Source organism: Populus trichocarpa, chromosome 14 (assembly GCF_000002775.5).
Source record: "Populus trichocarpa isolate Nisqually-1 chromosome 14, P.trichocarpa_v4.1, whole genome shotgun sequence".
NCBI classification, from domain to species: domain Eukaryota; kingdom Viridiplantae; phylum Streptophyta; class Magnoliopsida; order Malpighiales; family Salicaceae; genus Populus; species Populus trichocarpa.
Genome location: NC_037298.2, coordinates 15,401,825 through 15,409,324, shown reverse-complemented (window position 1 = coordinate 15,409,324; position 7,500 = coordinate 15,401,825).

The window sequence follows — 7,500 nt, the reverse complement described above, 5'->3', positions numbered from 1 at the left end:
GCCAAAAATGCACCATACCAAAGAGAACGGACTTGAGCAACTCCACTCTCCCAGCATAACTAAGATGTTTCCCCAGCCAACCATGAATAGCCGATTCTAGCTTGTGAAGAAGAGGGGAGAATTGACTGGCCAGGAGTCTATGGGGACTCAGGGGAACACCAAGATAACGAAAGGGGAAGGATCCTTCAGCAAACCCAGTATCCAACAGAATAAGCTGCTTAATGTTGTCTGCCACACCGCCAAAGAAAATGGAGGATTTGTTGGCGTTGATAACTAGACCTGAAGTATGACCAAAGGTGGTCAAGTGCTGAAACAGGGAAGAGACAGAATGCCTATCACCTCTTGAAAGCAAGATCACATCATCAGCAAACGCAAGATGACAAATACCAAGAGTATTATGTTGGTGGGAGAAACCACTGGTGGTGGCTTTGAAACACTCGGAGGGGATAAAACACACTGTTTTATTACAAGAACACAAGCTTACAATTACTTAACACAAAAGCTTAACACAATACACGCCCTCTCTCTCTCTCTCTCTAGTGTTTCTCTCTACTCTCTCCACCACAGAATAACATAAGCTTAGCTTGCTATTTATACACGAATTCAAAACAAGATAATTCAACCTTCAAGTGTGAAGGCGGCTGGCGGCTGTGGCGGCAAACAGCTGGTGGCTGGCGGCTGGCGGCTGGCCGGTTGGTGGCTGGGCGGTGACAGCTGGTGGCTGCCTTCCTTGACCTTCTGGATGGATTGAGTTTAATACAACAAATCTCCCCTTTAAACTCAATCGAGGGATGTCATGCCAAGCATGAACTTCATTCTGATAAATGTTTCCCTCTTCAATGGCTTTGTATTTTTGCACTTTTTCTTTTGCATTCTTCTTTGTCTTATAGACCCATTTGACACCTATTGCTTTCTTGCTTTCTGGTGGATAAGTCAGCTTCCAGGTATCATTCTTCTCAATGGCATGCATTTCTTCATCCATTGCTTCTATCTTCTCTTCTGTGATAGCTTTGTTGAAGCTAAGTGGGTCATTATCTGCAAAGAAACAAAATAGAGTTGTATCTTCGATGACTTGCGTGGCATCGTACAACTCGTCAAGATTTCTCATCCTTCTTGGTCCTTCTGACGATGAGGATGTTGCTGCTGGTGGTGTTGATGATGATGCTCCTGGTGTGTTCCTCCTGTTGAATACAGGGAATCTGTGTACCGGACTTTGTGGTTCAGCTGCTGGTACAATCGGTTCTTCGACAAGTACTGTTGGTACTTCTTCACCTTCAAGGATCAAATCCATATTGATCCATTTGACTGCTTCTTGATCATCATTCCATTCCCAAGATTTATCTTCTTCAAAGATAACATCTCTACTCATAATCACCTTCTTCGTGATGGGATTATACAGCTTGTATCCCATCCTTCTTTCACCATATCCCACAAAGATGCATCTCTCGCTTTTATCATCGAGTTTTCTCCTTCTTGCATCTGGGATCTTTGCATATGCCACACAACCAAAGACTCGTAGATGAGTAACACTTGGTTTGTGACCACTCCATGCTTCTTCTGGAATGACTCCTTGCAAACTTCTGGTTGGGCAGCGATTCAGTAGATACACTGCACATGATACAGCTTCAGCCCAGTATTGCTTGGGCAACTTCTTTGCTTTGAGCAGACTTCTTGCCATGTCAAGAATCGTGCGATTCTTTCTTTCAGCTACACCATTCAGCTGTGGTGTATAAGCTGGTGTTGTCTGATGTCTGATGCCTTGTTGTGTACAATAGGCTTCAAAGTCATTTGCTGTATATTCTCCACCTTGATCAGATCTCACTGTTCTGATCATGTAGCCACTTTGCTTCTCCACAATTGCTTTAAAATCTTTAAAACAATTGAATACTTCTGACTTCCTCTTCAGAAAGTATATCCACGTCTTTCTACTAAAATCATCAATAAAAGTGAGGAAGTACCTATTTTGTCCAGTCGACATAGGCGTTATTGGGCCACACACATCTGTGTGTACTAACTCCAGTGGCCTCTTTGCTCTCCAGTTGACTTCTTTGGCAAAACTGGATCTGTGATGTTTGCTGAGGACACAACTTTCACAGACTTCATCTGGATGATCAATGTGAGGCAAACCTTTGACCATCTTCTTGCTTGCTAGCATCTTCAAGCTCGTGAAATTCAGATGTCCAAGCCTCAGGTGCCAGAGCCATTCTTCACTGTTGGTGATGGCACTCAAACACCTTGCTGCATCATACTGGATGTTCAAAGGAAACATCCTATTCTTGGACATTTTCACATAGGCCATTAATCTCCAATTGTTGTCTCTAATTGTCAGATGACAATTCTTCGAGTAAAAAGTATATCCTCTCTCCAAAAGTTGACCTAAGCTGATCAGGTTCTGCTTTATGGCTGGGACATAATAGACATTGGCGATGTAGCTGGAATCGCCGTTCTTCAACTTGATTGGGATGCTGCCTTTACCTTTGAACGAAACCTTTGAGGTATCTCCAAAAGTAACTAGACCTTGCTTGGTCTCATCTAGATCACTAAATAACTCTCGGTAGCCGCACATGTGATTGCTGGCTCCAGTATCTAGATACCATATATTTTCCTGTTTCTCGCCAAGTTCTTGTTGGACAAGAAATGCAGCTTCTATGTCATCCTTCTCTGCATAGTTGGCTTGCTCACGTATCTCCAACGGAGCTTTCCTTCTGCATTCAGTGCTATAGTGCCCAAATTGATTGCAACTATAACATTGGATATTCCTCTTGTCACGGTTATTGTAACCGCCTCCTCTTCCTCTAGGAGTGAATGCTTGTTGTCCTCGACCTCCTCTGGTGGTGTTTCTACCACCTCTTCCTCTAAAGCTTGTATTCCATGAACCTCTTCCTTGGAATTGCTGAAATCCTCCTCTGGATTGTTGACTTCTTGCTTGAGTGGTATATCCACTTGTTGAAGTCTCCCCTTGCTCATATCTGTCCTTGAGAGACAGCTTTGCTTGTAAGGCATGCTCGATGGCCTTATCTCCATTTCTCTTTACAATCTTCTGCTCATGAGCTTGCAAAGAACTCATAAGTTCATCCACTGTCAACTTGTCCACTTCCTTGGACTCTTCAATAGCGACAACAACAAAATCAAATTTTGGATCTAGGGATCTCAAAATTTTCTCAGTAATTCGAGAATCGACGATGGCTTCTCCATTTCTCCTCATCTGATTGACTATCACCATAATCCTTGTGTGATAATCAGAAATAGATTCTGAGGACTTCATTTGCAATAACTCAAATTCACCTCGCAAAGATTGAAGACGAATCTTCTTGATTCTGTCAGCACCTTTGTATTTTTGTTGGAGAGCCTCCCATATATCATGTGATGTTTCAGCGGAAGCTATGATCTCGAATGTATCTTCATCAAGACCTTGGTAGATGATGGTCTTTGCTTTGTTGTCCTTCTTTCTGTTGACTTTCAGGGCTTGCTTCTGTGCCTCTTGTAAAGCATCTTCTTCTTCTTTGGACTCTGGTTCATCATAACCATAGTGTACAATCTCCAAACACTCTTGTGAACCAAGAAATGCCTTTAATCTGATGCACCAACTATCATAGTTGTCTTTGGTCAGCTTCGGGATGAGTGTTTGTGTACTTTCTGTAGTCATTTTGCTCTTTTAATGACTATATCTCCTTCTAGGAGTTGAATTTGGCCAAACGGACACTGTAGATCGATCCGGAATGGTCGAAATAGTCGGGAACCGGTCTGACTTTGTAGAAATCAGGTCAGAAAATAGGTGAACCGGTCAAAAAACCAATTCTGGGCGTCAGGCGGTTCGCTGGTTTGAACCGGGAATATTCTGTGGAATATTCTATCGGCTCGGCTTCGGCTAATAGCGGCTCGGCTTAGCGGCTAGGCTTGAAAAGGGAATATTCTTGGGAATATTCTTCGGCGTGGCTGGAGGCTTGGCTTGAGGCTCGGCTCGGCGCGGCTTAACGGCTCGAATATGGCGCGCGTGGAAGTCACTCGTCTTCTTCCTCTGGAGCGCGTGGGTGAGACTGGGCTACAGTCACCGGATCTTCAGGCGGCGCGTGTGGCTCACCCCGGTGTCCGATTGAGCTTATTTTTGCGGCAGTGAGTTCGTATGGATGAGCTCTACACGGTGGAATGATCAAAACTTGTTTAGGACAACTTTGAAAATTCGGATATCTCCCAAAAACACTTCTGTTTTCTGACGAACGGGGCTCTGATACCAATTGTTGGTGGGAGAAACCACTGGTGGTGGCTTTGAAACACTCGGAGGGGATAAAACACACTGCTTTATTACAAGAACACAAGCTTACAATTACTTAACACAAAAGCTTAACACAATACACGCCCTCTCTCTCTCTCTCTCTAGTGTTTCTCTCTACTCTCTCCACCACAGAATAACATAAGCTTAGCTTGCTATTTATACACGAATTCAAAACAAGATAATTCAACCTTCAAGTGTGAAGGCGGCTGGCGGCTGTGGCGGCAAACAGCTGGTGGCTGGCGGCTGGCGGCTGGCCGGTTGGTGGCTGGGCGGTGACAGCTGGTGGCTGCCTTCCTTGACCTTCTGGATGGATTGAGTTTAATACAACATATTACACTTCGGGTGGAATCGAAAACCAGGAGACAGAGAAGCCATATGAAGCATTCTGGACAGATATTCCATGCAAGCGAGAAAAAGGTAGGGGGATAGAGGGTCACCTTGACGGACACCATTCTTCCCAGGGAAGAAACCGAAAATGTTGCCATTAACAGCTACAGAATATGAAGCAGTTTCAACACACTGCATGATTAAGTGGACAAAGCGGCTGGGAAACCCAAGCAACAACAAGAGCTGACGGAGAAAGGGCCATTGAACTGAATCAAAGGCTTTTCTGAAATCAATCTTCATCAAGCAACGGGGAGAGGATCTTTTTCTTTCATAATTGCGGAGAAGCTCTTGGAGTAAGTGAATATTGTCTGCCATCATTCTTCCACTTAGAAAGGCATTCTGCATTGGACTGATAATAGTTGCAAGAGCATGAGATAATCTCAGTGCAAGAATCTTGGCAATCACCTTATATATAACATTACAGCAGGAAATCGGACGAAAATCAGAAGCAGATGAGGTATTGGCCGATTTAGGAATTAAAGCAATGATAGAGTGATTTATTTGCTTAAGCATGGCACCTGATGCGAAAAAATCCCTTACTGCCAGACAAAAGTCCCCACCTAAAACATCCCAAGACTTTTTGAAAAAACAAGATGAGTATCCATCGGGCCCAGGGGCTTTAGCATCATCAATAGCAAATAAGACATTCTTGATGTCCAAATCAGAGACTGGAGCAAGAAGAGAAGCATGAGAAGCAGCATCCAGGCAAGGGCCATGCTGAATAACAGAAACATCAAGAGGGAGGGTGTCTTTAGGAGTACCAAGTAAGCGGCTATAATAATCAACAAAGACTGCCCCCACTTCATCAATAGAAGTAGTAAGAGTGCCATCATTACGATGAATAGCAGGAATATAATTCTGCCCATGCTTCCGACTCATAACTGCATGGAAGAAAGAAGTACCTTTGTCACACTCCTTGAAAAATTGACATTTGAGTTTTTGAGAAAAGAACTGTCTTTCGGCTTCTTTAAGATAAAGAAGCTCCTGTCGGAGGAGCTTGTCCACTGCAAGAAGCTGATCGTTATCCCTATCAGTGGAGAAGATAGTTTGATGATCATCTAAGGCAGCCTCAGCACGAGCAACCCTCTCAGAGATGTGGCTGTAATGGAGTTTATTGAGTTCCCTCAAAGGACCTTTAAGATTTTTAAGGCGCTTACAGAGAATGAACATAGGGGACCCGCTAGTCTCATAATGCCAGTTATCTGCAACCAGCTCTAGGAAGCTGGCATGGCTAGACCACATATTAAAGAATTTGAAGCACTTCCTACCCATCAGATGTCTAGACTGGAAAGAGACAGTAGCAGGAGAATGATCAGAGAATGCTCCAGGATTATCAAAATGGACATGGGCAGAAGAATGAGCGATAGACCAAAGCGGATTAACAAGGACACGGTCAAGTTTGCTCCAAACCCTGCCATTGGACCACGTGTAGTGGCAACCAGAATAATTTAAGTCTAGTAGCCCAAGGTCAGAGCAACACTGCCTGAAATCCGCAGTCTCATAAGTGGACACAGCTTCCCCATGATGCTTGTCTGCTGGAGAAAGAAGAGAATTGAAGTCTCCTAAAATGAGCCAAGGAGAATTAGGACTCCAGGTTCTCAACTCATCCCAAAGAGTTCGCCGAGCCAGAACAGTATTGAACCCATAAACAAAAGTAGCATAAAATCTGAGCTGAGAAACCAAACTAGAGATAAGAACATGAAGGCCTTGAGCCGAATGGCCAATCAAATCAACATGAACAGTAGCAGGGTTCCAAAGAACAACTATTCTAGCTGTTGAGGCCACAGCTGCATTAGTCAAAACCTTCCATTTGTTCAACCGAAATTTCTGCATCAATGTCACTTTGGATGAAACCAATTTGGTCTCCAAGAGACCACAAACATCTAATTTATTCTTCCGCATGAGGTTGCCAACCTCATGTTGCTTCAGAGGGCTGTTTAACCCTCTGATATTCCAACTTCGAATTAACATAAAGAGGAGGGGGTAGGAAGTAACCCCTCGCCCCTATTAGGGACACCACTCATATGTTGCTGAGCCCTTCTCCTCGTGGGTAAACCAGTTGGACTAGGTGGGCAATGACCTGATGCGCCTGAAACCACAGATTTTCCCTTGTCACGCCTATGGCCTGCTAAAACTGTATGAGCTGAAGCATGGGTGTTACAGGCAGCAGGGAGAGGCGGAGTAGGCTGACGTTCCCTGTGAACCAAAGGAGGAGTCTCATGGGCCAAACAAGTTGGAAATCCAGAAGAAGTCCTTGAGGGGGGAGGCTTGCGCTTAGCTTTTTTGTTTCTAACAACTTCCCAGGCGCCAGAGGAAGGCACAGCATCACCATTTGCAGAAACAAGCTCAGTGTCAACCGGCAGAGGATTAGGTCCACACTCAGCAGGCAGGACTGCCTCTGGATTGTCAACTACAACAGCATCACCCTGAGGCCCCAGACGATGGAAAACACTAGACCTGCCATTAGAGACTGGAGCAACAGAGACGGGAGCCCTCTGTGTGGTTGAAACTTTGGTAGGCTGGGATTTAGGGCAAGTTGAAGTTATATGCCCAAGAGTCCTGCAATGCTTGCAAAAGCGTGGGAGAGTTTCGTAAACAACTTGCTGGTGAAGTATACTGCCATTAGGCAGAGTAACCTCAATAGAGTAAGGCAAATCAGAGAGCAAATTTACTTCCACCAATACCCGGGCATACGAGAGTTTAGACATGGAATGAGTGAGCATGTCACTTTGAACAGGTTTTCCAATTACACTGGCGATTTTGGATAAACATTTGAGAGACCAGCATGTAAAAGGGAGATTAGGGAATTGAACCCAGACCGGGACAGTATGCATATCAGA